The sequence below is a fragment of the Leucoraja erinacea genome, chromosome 21, assembly GCF_028641065.1.
Source record: "Leucoraja erinacea ecotype New England chromosome 21, Leri_hhj_1, whole genome shotgun sequence".
Taxonomy (NCBI): Eukaryota; Metazoa; Chordata; class Chondrichthyes; order Rajiformes; family Rajidae; genus Leucoraja; species Leucoraja erinaceus.
The window spans coordinates 27917205-27937247 of NC_073397.1; the positions used below are offsets into that span (position 1 = coordinate 27917205).

At 41.6% G+C, this 20043-nt stretch overlaps 1 long non-coding RNA gene across 2 annotated transcripts in view; it reads right to left on the minus strand.

Annotated features, from left to right (window-relative positions):
- The window catches only part of LOC129707436 (uncharacterized), a 79943-nt gene extending 60576 nt beyond the window's left edge, over positions 1–19367 (minus strand). For both annotated transcript variants that reach the window (XR_008725180.1, XR_008725181.1), the window contains exon 1: positions 17800–19367. This is a non-coding gene — a long non-coding RNA (uncharacterized LOC129707436). The remainder of the gene's footprint in view (positions 1–17799) is intronic.
- Positions 19368–20043: the final 676 nt, after the last annotated feature.

The following is a 20043-nucleotide window of genomic DNA, read 5'->3' on the forward strand; positions in this document are numbered from 1 at the left end:
CCCTCTAAACTCTCTTTTCAACTCCTAGATACTTCTTCAAATTTGCCTGTATGATCGAGGATTTTTTTCGACTCCAAGAATTTTAGACGCAAACTTCTTCAAACATTTGCCTCTATGATCGAGGATCTTTCGTTCACGCGATATACGTCATACAGGAGGCGCAAGTGACTTTCCGGTTTAGATTTTGGTGCCCTACAAAATCCTGGAGTGCCGCACGATACCGCGCGCAACTCCATACACCTCCGCGCTTCTCCATGCAACCGTCCCTGCGCGGCCCACATGCTACCCGTGCGTCTCACGCGACGACGAGGTAGCGTAAATGACGCGCAAATGACGGCCAAGTGGGACAGGCCCTTAACAAGCCAGTTACAGAGGACACACACACTGATTGCTTTGCTTTCCGATGAAACAACATGAAACATTAAAAGCCAAAGTCGACGGATGTCAGTAACAATATATTTGATTTCATTCTCAAACTAAGAAAGTCTCAAAACGCTAATGGCTAATTAACTATTTTTGTATGTGCGGTCACAGTTGTACATTCCGCCAACACACCCTTATACATAATGGCACTCCACTTTCAGAAGAAGCTGAGTACTGAATGTGCCTAATCAGAATAGCAACAATCCAATTAAATCAGGAATAACAATCTCTACTAATAAACATCTGCAATGAAAGCATTAGTTGACATTTCTACACTGGTCTACCAATGTTATCTGTTGCCACCACGCATGTTGTACAGTGAGTGTTCGCTTTAATATTCATTCTTCTGCATAATAGGATTCTCATATCTGGAAAAGCAATTGAACAATAGTCTGCTGATTAGAAATTGTTGCTCTGCCCCAGATCCGCAGGATGTTATCGTGCAATGACCTTTTGAACTCCTGCTCAGCAGCTCCACTATTATCCTAAGTGTTTCTGAAGAAGCTGACGAATTAAAGCATTTTATCAACTCCACACGCGTAGATATTTTAAAGGGATAAGAGTAGGTTAGCCAATCTGGGAATATTATTACAATTCTTAATGATTAAGTCATCCAGAATGTCTCGTCGTGATTTCCCACCATTTCAACATAGATTTTCTTTCTGGAATGGTTTGATGCACAAAGCAAGCCTGCTAAGTAGGTTCATCGACTGATCTGATTTTATCTGGATTAGAATGCAATGTCTACTGAGGCTATGTTAAAGATTCTCAATATCTGTCTAATGACAGCTGAGAAAGAGCTCATATTTCATATAAAAATTCATCAGATTCTCAGATTATCCCAAAGTACTCCACAGCTTTTGAAATGTTAATTGTTATGATCAGTTGCATTATTATTAAATCAATACACCAGCCGCCTTTCACACAGCAGCATCCCACAAAGAGACAATGAGATACATAATCTGGCCATTAGTTTTTTGAAGACTTTGGTTATTCTGAATTTTTAAATCCACATATATCACTTTATATATTGTTTGATTAACAGGGTGAAAGATAATTTGCCATCTGATCAAGTCAAAGCTAGTTCCCTTTCCCTCCTTCAAATTCTGTTAATATAGGCAAAGGAAATTACTGATGAACTGATGTTCATGTCCACAATGCCCAATAAAACATGAATTACCTACTACATATTTGAAAAGCCTTTGCTCAAATACAAAGGTTTGATCACCAACTGTTATTTTTGTGCCCATGGGATTAATTTAACAATATTTGAATCACTTGAATTATATTGCATTTTCTTCTATGACTGATTTTTTTTTATCCCATTCGTGTTCAATTCACATTTACCAGATGCTGTTCAGTACCTTGTCCATTGTTTGTCTTTAAGACAGACTAGTGAGTTTCTTGAGCTGAATTTAACCTTTCCATGTTTCTTTTACGTGTACATGAAAATACTTTCTATTACTAGAGTGAGGTCACACACAAACTGTAGGAGCAGAACCACAGAGTCCACTTGGGTAGCTTATGAACATATACGGTATGAACATTGAATTCTCCTTGTTAGGTAACTAACCTACAAACAACCCCATCTTTTTCTTACTTGCCCTTTCTCTTCCCTGTGTCTCATGTGGATTCACAACGATTTCTCACCTTCCCCCCCTGCCCTAGTCCCCCCCCCCCCCCCCCCCCCTATATTCTTTCCTCTCACTTCACAAGGTTCATGTCTTCTATCCTTATCGCACACGTTTTGCCTTTTCCATCTCTGGCCTTTGCCCTACCGTCTACCGATCAAAACCCCTCCTCACCTGTATCCACCTAGCACTTGACAGGCTTTGTCCTGCCTCCATCTCTCTTCTATCTTTCTCCTCCTGCCCCCCCCCCCCCCCCCCCCCCTCCATCATAATCAATCTGAAGAAAGGTCCCAACTTGAAATGTCACCTATCCATGTCCTCCAGAGATGCTGCCTGACCCACTCGGTTTACTTCACCATCTTGTGTCTTTTTTTCTAACACACCACCTACAGTTCCTTGTGTCTCCACTGGTAGAAACGTTATAGGATACCCCAGAACATGTTGTAGATAGTTACTGTTGATATGCAGGAAATGTCATAAGTTCATAAGTTCATGAGTGGAATTAGGCCATTTGGCCCATCAAGTCTATTCCACCATTTAATCATGGATGATCTATCTTTCCCTCTCAACCCAATTCTCCTGCCATCTCCTCATACCTTCTGAAACCCATACTAACCAATAACCTGTCAAACTCCACCCTAAATATATCCATTGGTTAGGCCGCCACAGTCGTGTGTGGTAATGAAGTCCACAGATTCACCACCCTGTCATGCTCAATGAGTGTTCAGCAAGGTTATGCCACAACTTTGCATTGACTGGTTGGGTAATGTTTTATTGATATTGGTTGAGAGTTAAGTATTGTCCCACAGACCAGAAGAACTAATTTTCTTCTTGGAACAGAAAATCGAAATCCACCTGAGATGATACAGGGTTTCTGTTTAACATTCAAAAAACAACACTTCCAGCGATAGCGTGGTTCTGGGCTGAGATGTCATCTTAGGTTACACACTGAAATCTCTGGAATCTGAACATTTAGACTGCGATGTTTGTTTACACAGGAGTGAATGTTACTAGCTAAAGCTGATATCTTGCAACATGAATCACTAAATTGGAAGCAGAAGTGGTGACACCAAACAATTATCATTTTACCTTCCTAAATTTAAATCTTTGAAAACAATTCCAAAAGAATTCCAGCAACACGGATCAAATATCTCGGGGCCGGCTGGAATCTGAGACGTCCTCTATCGTAGCTCAACGGTTTACTGAAAGAGTCACCTTCAGTGGTTCTGCTGGAATGCTGTTGTACAGGAAGGGTTAGTTATGCACTACTGATGACAGGAATGCAGAAGAGTTCATTGTTTCTGAGGTGGCTCTAACTTCTTCATGGCTGCTCTGAAACCTCAAAACTAAATGGCTTGTATTCTCCGTGACTGATTGTTCTTTTTAAGTCCTAACACAACAATGTATTACAAGTATATTAATGTCTTAAAATCATGATATAAAAAATGGTTTCCTACCAAAACATTAACCTTTCAACTTAAAGATCAAAGTGTTGATGGAAGGTAGACTAAAATACTGGAGAAACTCAGCGGGTGAGGCAGCATCTGTGGAGTGAAGGAATAGGTGACGTTTCGGGTCGAGACCCTTCATCAGACTGATGTGGAGGTGGGGGTTGTGGGAAGACAAAAGGAAGAGGCGGAGACAATAGATTGTGGGAGAGCTGGGAAGGGGAGGGGAACAATTACATCCCAACGGTATGAAAACAGTTTACACCCCAGCAGTATGAACATTGACTTCTCCAATTTCAGGGAGTCCTTGCTTTCTCCCACCTTCCCCTCCCCTTCCCAGCTCTCCCACAGCCTACAGTCTCCGCCGCTTCCTTACTCCTTTCCCCCCCACCCCCCACCTCCACATCAGTCTGAAGAAGGGTCTCGACCCAAAACGTTCGCTCCATAGATGCTGCCTCACCCGCTGAGTATTGCAACGGTTCATTTCTAAGGTAATCCCTGTCTCCCTGACCTTTGAGATTTTTTAATGCTTGGATTCCTCTTCAGTTACTTCTCTGTGGATTGTTTGATATCTGTAACATTTTGTAATACTGCGTTTTTGGTGTTAATACTCCAGTCAGTCTGGCATGTGGGTAATAATCGGGCTACAGTTGGGTTCTTTACTTTTCTTGAATAACGGACAATCATCGTATCAGGTCACACAACATGCCATCACTGCATGTTCACCAAGGAACTCCCTGCGTCACACAAAATACATCCGCAATACAACAATTGCAGGTAGGAAATAAAACTAATGTGGAACAATATCATACGTGTAATGATTGAGAATCATTGATACCAACAAAACATAACTTTTCACTTTCAATTATTTGAGTTATTTTATTATTTTATTGCAATAATAATAATATAATTGGTAGTCACATAATAATAACTAGCAATAATATTTTGTTTTGTATTATTATAAGAGCTACGTCCGGATGCTCTTTGTGGATTACAGCTCAGCTTTCAATACTATCATTCCGGACATTCTCATCGACAAACTGGTCACTCTCGGCCTCCCCACTCTCACATGTGCCTGGATAAAGGACTTCCTCACCAACCGGCCCCAGACTGTGAGACTCGGCCCCCACCTCTCCTCCACTCGCATGTTGAGTACCGGCTCCCCACAGGGCTGTGTGCTAAGCCCCCTCCTATACTGTCTCTACACCCACGACTGTAGTCCGGCCCACAACAACAACCGCATCGTCAAGTTTGCTGACGACACTACAGTAGTCGGACTCATCTCAAGGGGAGACGAGGCAGCCTACAGAGAGGAAGTCCTGAAGTTGACAGCCTGGTGCTCAGAAAACAACCTGGCTCTGAACACCAAGAAAACAAAAGAGCTCATTGTCGACTTCAGGAGGCACAGCACCGACTTAGCCCCCCTATACATCAACGGCGAGTGTGTGGAGAGGGTCTACACCTTCCGGTTTCTCGGCGTCCTCATCTCCGCTGACATCTCCTGGACAGACAACATCACAGCGGTTATCAAGAAAACTCAGCAGCGGCTGCACTTCCTGAGGGTCCTCAGGAAGCACAACCTGGACTCCAACCTGCTGCTGACTTTCTACCGCTCGTCCATCGAGAGCCTGCTGACATACTGCATTACAGCATGGTATGGCAGCTGCACCATGGCAGACAGGGAGAGGCTTCAGAGGGTAGTTAGGGCAGCACAGAAGATCATTGGCTGCCCTCTCCCCTCTCTGATGGACATTTACACCTCCCGCTGCCTCAGCAGGGCGAAGAACATCATCAAGGACAGCTCCCATCCTGCGTTTGGCCTGTTCGACCTGCTGCCCTCAGGGAGGCGCTATAGGTGCATCAGAACAAGGCCAAACAGATTCAAGAACAGTTGCTTTCCAAAAGCCATAACCTCCCTGAACTCACACATGTATTGACTTCACAGCCAAACCCCCGGACTTCCATCTATCCACCTACTGTAATTTGTACTGTAACTGTACCCATACTGTATATAGGAATCCTATTTATTAGCTCTATTCATCCATTGTCTTTTTATAGATATGTATATAGTGCCGCAGAACTGTGCACCTTATCCCCCCCCCCTTTGTTTTGTTTTTGATTAATTCCATGTGTGCACTGAGTAGGAGCTGCTTTTAATCTCATTGTACATGTGTATAGTGACAATAAAATGGCATTCACTCATTCATTCATTCATTCATTATAAACCTCACAAAAATTTGTGTGGTGATGGATGATCCTGAAGAAATTTCATTTCATGATGGTGATTTGCTAATAATTAATGCTAAGGAAAAGAATGTGGATGGATTGAACAGGTGTATTGTGAGAGTGATCTTCTTCTCAATAGTCAGTCCTTAAGAGTTCAATTTGTTTTGTTTCCACCTCAGATCTGGAGAGTGTTGGGATAGATAGCTGGTGAGATCATTGTTGAACCCAGATCCTCTGATGCAGGTGAGGGAGGAGATGCTTGAAGGGATGAACACCATAATGGCACCACGATGCTGGACTTCTGAGTGAATCTCCCTGCTAATTCATAGACATAGAGTCACGTGGCATGGAAACAGTCCCTCTCCCGACTCTCGGAATGAAGAAGGTTCTCGACCCGAACCGTCACCTATTCCTTTTCTCCAGGGATGCTGCCTGCCCAGCTGAGTTACTCCAGCATTTTGTGTCTATCTTCACCAGCAACAGTCCCATTCGCCCACTGAATCAATGGTCCTTCTCCATTCCGAGCGGTCGTGGACCAAGGATTCCACATGAGAGCAGAGTTGCTACATTGAGTTAAAGAGACAATGAATCGTTTAGTCTGTCCACCTGATAATCTCTTGCCGCGATAGAGCTCGAAATAAAGTTATTGTTTTGGGAGTTTACAGTCAGAAATGTGAATAACATGACCTGCTTGTTGCAGCCAGCTGAGTGTAATTAGAGAAATAGAAACAAAAAAATAAAATGCTGGAAGCACTCATTTTGTCAGGAAACATCTGTTGAAAGAGAAACAGAGTTAAGGTTTCAGGTCGAAGACCCTTCATCAGAACTGTGTAATTACAGTTTGTCAATAAGGGTAATTATTGCCTCAGAGCCAGCGCAGGGAAGAGCACTGATGTTCGTTCATATATCCTACCAGTGAACTTGGTTGATTTTACAGAGACAAGGATATAGACATAGAAACATAGAAAATAGGTGCAGGAGTAGGGCATTCGGCCCTTTGAGCCAGCACTGCCATTCAATATGATCATTGGTTGATCATCCAAAATCGGTACCGCGTACCTGCTTTCTCCCCATTTCCCTTGATTCCGTTAGCCCTAAGATCAAAATCTCACTCTCTCTTGAAAACATCCAGTGAATTGGCCTCCACTGCCTTCTGTGGTAGAGAATTTCACAGATTCACAACTGGGTGAAAAAGGTTTTCCTCATCTCAGTCCTAAATGGCCTCCCCCTTATTCTTAAACTGTGATCCCTGGTTCTAGACTCCCACAACATGGGGAACATTTGTCCTGCATCTAGCCTGCCCAATCCCTTAAGAACTTTATATGTTTCTATAAGAGATCCTCTCATCCTTCTAAATTCCAGTGAATATAAGCCCAGTCGATCCATTCGATGGTGATATTTCCCCTATGAATGAAAACAAAAGAACTGTGGATGCTGGAAACCTTAAAACCTTAAATGAAAACAAAACATTTTCTGACAAAGTCTCCCACTTTGGATAAATATTGTTTATTGCCACGTGTACTGAGTTACAGTGAAAAGCTTTTTGTTGTGTGTTAACCAGTCAGTGGAAAGACAATACCTGATTACAATCAATCCTTTTACAGTGTATAGATACATGGTAAGGGAATAACGTCTAGTGCAACGTAAAGCCAGCAAAGTCTGGTCAAGGATAGTCCAAGGGATATCAAGGATGTAGATAGCAGTTCAGCACTGCTCTCTGGTTGTGGTAGGATGATTCAGTTGCCTGATAACAGCGGGGAAGAAACTGTCCCTGAATCTGGAGGTGTGCGTTTCAGACTTCATTACCTTTTGCCTGATGGGAGAGGGGTGAAGAGAGAATGGCCAGGGTGCAACTCATCCTTGTGACCCTAACTCTTCTTCTCTTTCCACAGATGTCGCCTGACCCACTGAGTGTTTCCGGAACTTTATCATTCAACAATGTTTCGAATTACCTGCTAGAGGTAGTTCATGTCTCTGCAGCAAAGATAGACACAATGTGCTGGAGTAACTCAGCGGGAAAGGCTGCATCTCCAGAGAAAAAGGATGGGTGATGTTTCGGGTCGGAACTGGAACTTCGGGAAAGACCAGAACACATCAGAGCTGGCAAGGAAGGGTGGATCCATAGCGGCCCATTGTTGGCTGGGGAAGTGGTGATAACGAAGGGATACAGGGATGTGAACAGTGGAACATGTAGGACAACAAGGGTGGGATGGAGGGAGTGAAGTTAGAGAAATCAATGTTTATACCCTTGGATTGTAAGCTGCACAAGCGGTGATTCCAAGCAAGATTTCCGCTTTGTCCTGCACATGACCTCTGATGAAATTGTATTGGAGATGAGATGCAATTCAGTGAGAAATCCTGAGAAAAGTTTGGGAACAATTATCTAGACTAGCTTGATACCAATACTGAGACCAAGTGCGCTGTGGACCCATTGATTATATCACGGCTGCATTAGAGGTTAATGGAGGATAGGCAGGAACTTCTGAGGGTAGCCAGATCTGAGTTAGATACTCCCTAATCCCTCTCAACCTGCAAAAGTCTTTGTGAGATAATAACTGGCCATTTCATATATTTAATGCTGCTCCCTGCAATTCAGTTGGTATTATCGCACAGTGACGATCATGTCCAATGTGCATGATCACGTCTGAATGCACATTACAAATTGGAAAGCAATTCTTCAGTTATTGTGAGGAGTTGAGGAGAACTCTGGCAATGACCCTGAATGGTATTATTCTCTTCAACATGTGCAGTCAATAGGAGTTTTTAAAATTCAATAGACACAGAATAACGATTAAGTAAAATTGTACCTTCCAGGAATTAGCTTGGAAATGTTTTGAGTGTTGGAGCTATCACTTGAGATCTCTGGGTGCTCCGGTTTCCTCCCACATTGCAAAGACATGCAGTTTTGTAGGTTAATTGGCTTCTGTCAGTTGCCCTGAGTGCATAGGATGCGAAAGTGGGATCACATAGAACTAGTGTACAGGTTGCCATGGACTCAGTGGGCTGAAAGACCTGTTTCCATGCTGTATCTCTAAAACTGAGACAAAGACGTCATCGTTGCTCTGTTGTTGCGTCGTCTTTAGGCATATACTCATAAATGGCATAAAATAATACTGGCTGCAGAATCAATGAATACTCAAATCTGGAATCTGCTTTTCTTGGCCGGAATATGATCCAGTATTGCTTGTATTGCTTGTCTAATCACTCTAAGCGGATAGGGCAGCACGGTGGAGCAGCTGTAGAGTTGCTGCCTCGACAAAGATCCGGGTTCGAACCTAACTTGGGCGCTGCATGTACGGAGTTTGTACGTTCGCCCTGTGACCATGTGGGGTGTTCCCGGGTGCCCTGGTTTCCTCCCACATTCCAAAGACATGTAGGTTTGTAGGTTAATTGGCTTAGGTAACATTGTAAATTGTCCCCAGTGTGTAGGATAGCGTCAGTATTGGGGTGATCGCTGGTCGGCACGGTGTCGGTGGGCCGATGGGCCGATGGGCCTGTTTCCGAGCTGTATCACTAAAGTCTAAAGTAAAGTCTAAAGTATATTATTCTCAGACCTGCAGCATTGCCTAACTGTTGCTTTTACACTACATATCGGAATGCAGCAATTAATGTTAAATAAATCCTATGACCAAGAATGGTATCATTCCCTTCACCACTTGCTAAAAATAGCAGTTTTTAAAATTCATTTTTCCAGATGGTGGGATGCAATGAATGTTGTGCTATTTGACTCAGCATTTGACTGACTGCTGTTAATAGTTACATAAATAACTTTAATAGTTTCCATCAGTTCCCCATTATTGAGGGTGAAAGAGTGTAAGCAACATTATATTTTAAATGGTAGACAAGCCCACATTGTAAATAACTAACAATGATTTTCCAGCAATGGGAGCCAAAGAATCAAGAAACTCAGCAAGTTTAAAAGCAACACCATTATACCTGTATTACTCTCATAATAGCCAGTAATTACTTATTTGACTCTTAGTTTTGTAGAGGCTATTTTCTAACATACGGACTCGTTTTTTTATCCATTTTCGATGACTCAATTTTTGATTAGAATGCAAGTGAATAATTAGCTTTCAGGTCAGTTTAGAAAGCTTTATTTTCTGAGCTGCAGCAGATTTGAACAACCCTTTCAACCGCTGATTTCATCACAGGATTCAGCACCATATGATGTGTCTACTGTGCGATTTGATCATTAAGAAACCACCTGGGAATGAATTCAAAGTTACAAAGGGACTTTATACGGATCATAAGTGATCAGAGTAGATTTAGGCCAATTGACCTATCAAGTCTACTCCGCCATCAATCATAGCTGATCTATCTTTCCATCTTAACCCCATTCTCCTGCCTTCTCCCCATAACCACTGACACCTGTACTAATCAAGAATCTATCTACCTCTGACTTAAATATACCCACTGGCTTTGCCTCCACAGCCTTCTGTGGCAAAGAATTCCACAGATTCACCACCATCTGATGAAATAAATTCCTCTTCTTCTCCTTCCTAAAAAAACGTGCTTTAAATCTCAGGCTACATCCTCTAGTCCTAGACTCTCCCACTAGTGGATACATCCTCTACACATCCACTCTATCCAAGCCTTTCTATTCAAGACTTAAGGGAATTAATTGTTCCAAAAGAACTTGTAAAATCATACTCTCCATATTGTACCTTCACAAATCTTACTATTAAACTACTAAACTTTCAATGGAAGTTTATGCAATTTATATATGTAAACATTAGTTTAGGAAATGCTCGTAAACTTATTTTTAAGCATTTCTAATGGTGAGATGTCATTCATTTAACATGAGGAAGAGGTATCAGAATTTATGTTGTGCATTGGCACTTGAGTCCCAGTTAAGGTATAGTTTCACACAGAGTCCTATCAGTCTAACTCCAAGTTATTGATAAAGTCCAGGGAATTATATAGAAATTAATGGAAGGTAGAAATCACTTGTTAGGAGAGTAATGTTGGAGTATGCTAAGGAACATAGTGGAGAATACTGTTGTGCTACTTGGCTCAGTGTTTGGATCGCTCTCAGTACTAGTTTTTGCAAAGAACTACAAACTAGATGGTCAGTGCAAAACGCTTCCATATACTGATTAGGAGGAGAATGGAATTAGAAGCAGTAGCTCAGAAATTAACCATTGAATTAGATAACATTGCAAGTGGAAAATACAAGGGGATCTATAATTTAATTTAGATAAACATATTGTTTAAAAACAAAGGAGTATTTATTTTTAGACTAACATATGTTGAAATAATATTAAAAAAGATGTAGTGAGAAGAGATTTCGACATCTTAATGAACAGGTTTGAAGATTGCAGATCTGGAAGTGAAGAATATTCAACCAGCAAGGCAAAGCAGGAAAATACTAGTCAGAGGAAGCTGCAACTGAAATGTTAATTGTTCCGGTCAGTAGAAAATTAGTTCTGACTGCCAAGGCACAAAGAAGACATTCTGCTACTGGCATGAATTTTCAAGCTGAGGCTGAGAAACAGAAAGCCTATAAAGAAAGAACTGTGCATTTTTTTCTTCAGCTTTGAAAGGAGAAATTTGAGCAGTGATTTTTATAGACGCATGCCATATAATTAATAGAAAAGAGACAAAATGTCACCATATTATATTACAAGCAGAACAAAAGGGGTCTATCTTCAAATTAATTAAAAGTGAAATTAGGATTGATATCTGGTAACTTGCCTTGCCATACATATTGAATCGACTTTCAATAAATAATGAAGATGAAAACCTAGACAATCATTTCATAAGATATAGGAGCAGAATTAGGCCGTGCGGCCCATTGAGGCTACTCTGTCATTCAATCACGGTTGATCTATTTTCCCCCATCAATATCATTCCCCCACTTGCTCCCCACCACCTTTGACACCCTTACTATTCAAGAACCTATCAATTTCTGCATTAAAAATACCCAATGACTTCCACCGCTGTCTGTGACACTGAATTCCACAGGTACAGCACCGTCTGGCGAAATAAATTCCTGCTCATCTCCATTCTCCATCCACTAAAGGTACATCCTTTTATTCCGAGGCTGTGCCCTCTGGTCCTAGACTCTCCCACTACTGGAAACATTGCAAGACATTTAAGTATGGTTTGGATAAATGGACAAAGATGGGCTCAATGGCCAGGCTAAATTGCAATTGTGTTATTTCAGGAGGCAGGTTCGATTTTATCATTTCAAAATAAATTGGACAGGTATATGGACGGGAAAGGAATGGAGGGTTATGGTCTGAGTGCAGGTGGATGGGACTAGGTGAGAGTAAGTGTTCGGCACGGACTAGAAGGGCCAAGATGGCCTGTTTCCTTGCTGTGATTGTTATATGGCTATATGGTTAATAATGTTTACATTTTATTTTTGATTTTCTGCAAGAGTAGAATAGGACAGTCTAGTTCTATGCATTTGGCTCACAATGATAGAGCTCAAAGGGCATTCTGACTCAAAAATTATTGAAGGGTTATGTTTAAGAATGAACTGTAGATGCTGGAAAATCGAAGGTAGACAAAAGTGCTGGAGAAACTCAGCGGGTGAGGCAGCATCTGTGGAGCGAAGGAAATAGGCAACGTTTCGGGCCGATACCCTTCTTCAGACTGATGTAAGGGTGGGGGGAGGGGGGGGGGGTGCGGGAAGAAGAAAGGAAGAGGTGGAGCCAGAGGGCTGAAGGAGAGCTGAGAAGAAGAGGAGAAAGTAAGGATTACCTGAAATTAGAGAAGTCAATGTTCATACCGCTGGGGTGCAAACTGTCCAAGCGAAATATGAGGCGCTGCTCCTCCAATTTACGGTGGTCCTCACTCTGGCCATGAAGGAGGCCCAGGACAGCAAGGTCGGATTCGGGATGGGAGGGAGAGTTGAAGTGCTGAGCCACCAGGAGATCAGGATGGTTAATGAGAAGTGAGCGGAAGTGTTTAGTGATTGTATGATTTTAAACTGCTGTGGTGCTGATGTTAAGAAGTAGACTTTGGCATTCTAATTCTTCTGCACATAGTTCCAGGAAAATGGAAGAATATTTGCAACTAATCCTTTCTTGTATATACTTTAATAGCCACTTAAATATGGTGATTTATGGTATAACCACATTTGGAATAGTTCAATGTTATATGAAACAAAATGCAAACAAGTTTATTATTATTATTGATATGCTTCTGTCAGAAGCCAGTAGTGTATGATCTGGCTAATTTTAGGTTTTAAGTTCCTATTTTTTATGTTCTTAGTTTCTCAGTAATAGTTTCCAAGTAATCAGTACTCATTGCTGTGAAACAGAGCTATGAAAAAAAAAGCTAAAAAAAGAAAAATCCAAAGTAAAGAGCAGCATCGCAATAAGTTATTGTTCACTGATGATACCACTGTTGTCGACCAGATCTAGAACAACAATAAGATAATGTACACAAAAGAGATCGAGGTCAGGGTGTCAGGGTAGCAACTGAACTTTTAACAGCAGATAGACACAAAACAACATGATGAAAGAACGCAAAGTGATGGAGTAACTCAACAGGTCAGGCAGGATCTCTGGAGAGGATAGGTGACGTTTCGGTTTGGGACCCTTCTTCAGACCCTTTTCAGTCTGAGTTTAGTTTTAGTTTAGTCTAGATTGAGATACACCGTGGAAACAGGCCCTTCGGCCCACCGAGTCCGTGCTGACCACCAATCACCCGTATCCCAGTTTCGCATCCTGCGCACTAGGGGCAATTTAAGCCAATTAACCTGCAAACACGCATGTCTTTGTAATGTGGGTAGAAACCGGAGTACCCGGAGACAATCTATGTGGTCACTGGGAGAACATACAAACGCCGTACAGACAGCACCCGTAGTCAGGATCGAACTCTGGCGCTGTGAGGCAGCAACTCTCTCACCACACAACTGTAGCATTCCTCCTGATAATTGTGGGCAAGCATGATTGGCTTTCCATGCACCCATTTTGTTGCCAATTCCAATGCAGTTCCTTGATGTTCTATGACAATAGTGAAATAATAATTCTGAAACTTACAATGATATTTTACTGTAATACTGGGTCAGCCGGATCGCTCCTTCACTAGCATCATTAGTGGCTTAAAAATCACATACGCAGGTTTCTTTCTTAGGCCTTGATCACACACAGCTTTGTCCTCCTCTTGAGCTTAAGGATCCTAGTGGGGGTCCAATCCTTAAAGCCTAGCAATTAAGCAGCTGCAGAAAACACACCAACATGTTTCAGAAATTAGACACATTATAATAATATATTTTTCTGCCCTCTGATTGTCATTTGGTTAGAAAATCGATTCCTGCAAAGCAGCGACTTAATAATAGTTGCTGAACATTAAGTGTTGTGGGGAGGACAAGATCAGACAAAGTATGCACAGATAACTTCAAAGCAGGAAATTGGGAAGGAAACTAATGCTATTAACTTAATTTCCCCTCTGCCAGTAGCCACTGCCAAATAAAACCCATGTGCACTCTGAGTAGGAAATCTAATTATCTGAGGATGTGGCTGCAGGCAAACCTTTTACGTTGCTTATGGTCAGGCAGTACGGAGCTGCTCTTATGCAGATAGTGTTAATCAAAACAGCCGCAAATTTAATTTGTGTTTCTGTCACATGAATGTGAAATCTTCAGATATCTCGACACAGGCAAAAAGAGGAAAGACTTTCTTTCTCAGGATTGTGGAATTTGTTGTGGGGGAGGGTGGATGAGCCGACATTTTCAGCCAATGACGCAGGCAAATTGTTCTCTTTTACAAAATGTCACATCAGATGTACTTTCATGAAAGGCACGTTTCATGGCCACAACAACTGACATTTGTACATAACACCTTCATTGCTGTGAAGCATTTCAAGACATTTCACAAGAACATATTCAGATAGAAGTTAACACTCAAAGCCAGAAAAAGAAACAGGTGGTCAAAAACTTGGCTGAAACGGTGGATTTTAATGCTTCTTGCCGAACTGCATCAGAGCTACATCAGGCTCTTCAATCCAAATAATCACATAGATGCTACAAGAGATTGTTTCATCCAATTAATGGAACTTGCTACAAGTATAAATGCTCTTCAAGGACATCATTCAATCAGTCTGAAGAACGGCCTTGACCCAAAACATCACCCATTCCTTCTCTCCAGAGATGCCTTTCCCGCTGTTACTCCAGTATTTTGCTTCTATCACTCTGTTGGACCGGGTGTTAACGAGGCCAGAACTGGTGTTACGCTGAATTCCTCTGCTAGAAAACGACTCTAAAGAAGGTGGTATCCTAGACAGTGGAGATGGTTATCAAACGTTATAGTAGGATCTTGATCAGCTAGGCAAGTGGGCTGAGGAATGACTAATGGGATTTAATGCAGATAAGTGTGAGGTGTGACAAAATCTAACCAGGCCAGGACCTTCACAGTGAACAGTAGGGCCCTGGGAAGTTTTGTAGAGCAGAGGTGTCGAGGAGTACAGATACATAGTTCACTGAAAGTGGTGTCATGGGTAGATAGACTGGTAAAGAATGCTTTCAGTACACTGGCCTTCATTCGTCAGAGTATTGAGTATAGAAATTGGGACGTTATGTTACAATTATACAAGACGTTGGTGAGGCTGAATTTGAATTGTTGTGTTCAGTTTTGGTCACCCGGCTATAGGTAGGATATCATTAAGCTGAAAATAGTACAGGGAAGATTTACGAGAATGTTGCCAGGATTAGAGGACCTGAGCTATATTGAAAGGTTATGCCCCTGTCCCACTTAGGAAACCTGAACGGAAACCTCTGGAGACATTGCGCCCCACCCAAGGTTTCCGTGCGGTTCCCAGAGGTTCCCGGAGGTTTTTGTCAGTCTCCCTACCTGCTTCCACTGCCTGCAACCTCCGGCAAACACCTGCAACCTCTGGGAACTGCACGGAATCCTTGGGTGGGGCGCAAAGTCTCCAGAGGTTTCCGTTCAGGTTTCCTAAGTGGGACGGGGGCATAAGGCTGGGTATGACTTTATTCCTTGGAGCACAAGGGGCTGATGGGTGATCGATTGAGGTGTAGAAAATCGTGAGAGGAATAGATTGGATAAATTCACTGTCTTACTCAGAGTAGAGGAATCAAGAATCAGAGCGCGTAAGTTTAAAGTGAGGGGGGCAAGAGTTAATAGGAACCTGAAGGGCAACTTTTTCACTCAGAGAGTGGTGGTTATTTGGAATGAGATGCCAGAGGAGGCGGTCGAGGCAGTAACAACATTTAAAAGGAGGCTTAGACGCGTAAATTGATAGGAATGGTTTAGAGGTATATGGGCTAAACGCTGGCATATAGGATTAACTTTGATGGGTCATTTTGGTTGGCATGAATGAGTTGGGTCAAATAACCTGTGTTGCTTGATTCTTTGACTCTAAGAGGTTACAAATCTGAGGGGTTGAAGCCATGGTGGATTTTAACCAATGATCGAGAGTTTGGCAGATTATATAATTGCGTCTGTCACTATAGCAGGGGATTGATAGCCGAGTTTGGGGTGAACTTAAGTCTACGGAGGATAACCAATGGCTGATTGGCAGCAAAGCATTCTGACTGTAAATATCATTATGATATTAAACTTTGTGGAAACTGTGCTTTTTATCGCTAAACTATTACTCAAATCATCTTTTTAAAACCTTCGCAATACAAATTAACTTCAAATCCCACGTAGTAGATCGGCAGAAGTCAAAAAGGCTGTACCACAAATACAAAAATACCAGGAAATGGTTTTTACTGTTTCCGGGTTGGATGCAGAACAAAGCATTTCACTGAACCTGTGTACATCTGACAATAAAGTATCATCGAATCATTGAATCACAGCTAAAATCCAAAACATCAAAGTTGAGGAATTCCAATCACGTATCTACAATCTCATTCCGCACATCTGTCTAAAAGAGGATTTGCCAGAGGACCCATGATGTTGTAATCATGAGCAATTTCAAGAAAGGAGATAAAATTGGATTGTGGTAACTGCAGAGGCATCATGCCACAGGGAACATTATTGCCTGTGTCCCTCTGAGCTGTTCCCTGAATCACTATGTACATTTCTCCATCTAGAGGCACAGTGGAAATGTGCAGAACAACTATGTCCACCCACGCCATAGTAGATGCCCATCTACGTTCGTGCCATTTCCCCGTGTTTGACCTATATCCCTTTAAACCTTTCTGTCCATACACCTGTCGATCCGAAACGTCACCCATTCCAGAGATGCTGCCTGACCCTCTGAGTTACTCCAGCTCTTTGTGTCTATCTTTGATTTAAACCAGCATCTGCAGTTCCTTCCAACAAATGTATTTTACAGGTTGTTATTGTCCCTGCCGTAACCACATCCTCTGGCAGGTCCTTCAATATATGTACCACCCTCTGTGTGGAAGCGTGTCCCTTAGGCTACTCTTAGATCTCCCCCCCCCCACTATGCCTACTGTAACCCCTCTATATTCCCCTAACCCTTGCTAGGCCTCTCATGAATTTATGCACTTCTATCAGATCACCCTGAGGTCTTCTACAATGCAAGTCTCAGGCTGCCTAATTGTTCCCTATATCTCAGTCCCTCGAGTCCTGGCAATATCCTCATAAATCACATAAACCGAGGGAAAGGTATTTGAAGATCAAGACTTCAGACATAGGCATCAAATATATCTCTGCTGTAAAACAGGATCTCTGCCTCATCTGAACATCTAAGATCTCAAGTACCGCTCAGCAGGCATCTTAAGGCACTGGAAAAAAACCCCATCAATGTTGTCACCACAAAATCCTTCAATCGCGTTTAAGGGATGTTTGTACCAACATCTGTGTCCTCCCACACTTAATATTCCAGGCATTGAGACTCTAGTTACACGCAATTGACTACAATGGGCAGGTCATGCTCGAAAACAGACTCCTGAAATAGACGTTCTAATCTGGAGTCAATCACAGGATGAGATCATCAGGAAGACAGAGGGAAAGATTCAAAGACATGTTCAATGCCACTTTATAGAAACACAACATTCCCACTGGCTCTTGATTGCTCAGTGGGGAAGTAGCTTAACTGCCTGAATAGTGAAAGGCCTGGATGTTTCCCCGAGAGGGATAGTCTAGGACTAGAGGGCACAGCCTCAGGATTAAAGGACGTACCTTTAGAAAGAAGATGAGGAATTTCTTTGTTTAAGAAAAAACTGCAGATGCTGGAAAATCAAAGGTAGACAAAAGTGCTAGAGAAACTCAGTGGGTGCAGCAGCATCTATGGAGCGATGGAAATAGGCAACGTTTCGGGCCAAAACCCTTCTTCAGACAGTGTTCTGCAATCCTTCCTGAAAGATTAAGAAAGAAAAACTAAGACAATGTTTTTAAAATAATGAGTGCCTGACAATAAAAGCCAATGCTTAATTGTTTCTTTGAAGGTCATTTTTATAGTAATTGGATGAATGTGGCATCCATGTGATGCTGGTGAGTTCAGTATAACCCTTTTGAGATTCTAACCACAACAAGTAATATTGCTGAAGATGTACACTTTGTTCTAAAAGACACATTCACAGCACACTTCACATTGATTGTTTAGATCCAGTCGACCACTCCAGTTTAATTCCATTAATGGGTACTTTGAGTGGATTACAGTATTGTCATACAGTTATGGTTGCAGTTTCTACTCCAGTCACTTCCAATAACCCTAAAATACCTTCAGCTTTACAATGAAAGCCACTCATGCTGCTGTGCACCTGCACAGTATTACTCCTAGTTGGAGTCCTACATGGGTACGATGGAGCTACCTAGTAACACCTGAGACCCAGGTTCGATCCTGACTACAGGTGCTGAATGTACGGAGTTTCTGTGTTCTCCATGTGAGCTGCGTGCATTTACACCGGGAACTCTGGTTTCCTCCCACGCTCCAAAGATGTACAGGTTTGTGGGCTAATTGGCTTCGTAAAATTGTAAATTGTCGCTGGTGTGTAGAAGAGTGCTAGTGTACCAGGATCGCTGGTTGGAGTGCACTCTGTGGGCCGAAGTGGCAGTTTCCGTGCGGTATCTCTAAACTAAACTAAACTAAACTACAAAAAGAGAAAGCATATTTTCGAATTCCCTTCAATCAATGGTGCAGCCTCATTCAGAGAATCAATTAAATTACATTTTCATTTTACAGGGATTGTTTTGGGATATTACTCTTTGAATATCACCCTTCAAAAAAAGTCCAGGAATTGCATTTTACTTAAAGATGACATTCCCATCAACAGCACAGTCATATACCGTGTGGTTTTTAGAATGGATAGTGCAAACAACCAAACATTCATTTGGGGTAATGAACACCATTCTTTACCTGATTTTATAAATGTATATAATCTCCAAATTTTGCAGCACAAATGGTAAAATAAGTACTTAGAGCTCTGCATTAGTTCCGTCAAAACACCATGAAGAATTTTGCCTCAGATTCTAAAGACAGTGATAATTAAGATTGTAAATCACTTCAGGAAAGACTGCGTGCTTTCCAGCCCAGTATTTATTTTTCCCACTCTGCAAATTACATGATCATGATGTTAGCAGTCATTTGCAATGTTAAAATCCAAGTGAAATTTGATTTAGAAAGTAGCTGCAACATATCACCAGTGCAAGCATGTACTGTGTAAATTCATTCAGTTGTGTGACTGCTCTAATATTAATAATGTCTATTTTGCTACGCAACAAAATTTACCTTAAAAGAGCCAATCATTTTATATTAATGCACTTTCCCTTTACCCTGCAGATTAAATTTCATTCTCACACTATAATGCATAGAAATAGTTTGCTGTAATTTTCTTTGAGTTTGATATTGCTTTTTGTCCAAACATTGTGAATTTGATTTGTCCACACCAAGTACATTTTATTAATATGCTGCATTCACATCATTTTAACACATTGCTAATACATCTTTAGTCTTGGATAATGGTCAATGAATAAGTTATGAGTTACATTTTTGATTCCAAGTTTCCGTTTTTAAATAAAAAGTAATGCAAAATTTAGGGGGAAATGGCATGAAAATTATGGCCGTATAAGAATATAACTTGAGAGAGGCATCAATGGAAATATAAATCAGCTGTGAAATCAAGTTTAATTCATAGCAATACCATTTTGTTTTGTCATTTAATATTGGGCCATGTTCCGTTGTAGGAGCTATAATTCATGTAAACATTTAAATTATGGATATTAAATATTTATTATTAATAGCAGGCCCACTATAGTCTGCATCTTTTTAACTCTTGCAGAAGAAGCTGTAACCACTTCTTATCTTTTTGTGCTGGAAACCTCCTTTCTATTGTGTCTCACTTAAGAATTAAGATTATGTTTTCAACACCCCGGGCTATGGAAATATACAGGTCTGTTGCTACTGGGGGTTCTGACATTCCAGAA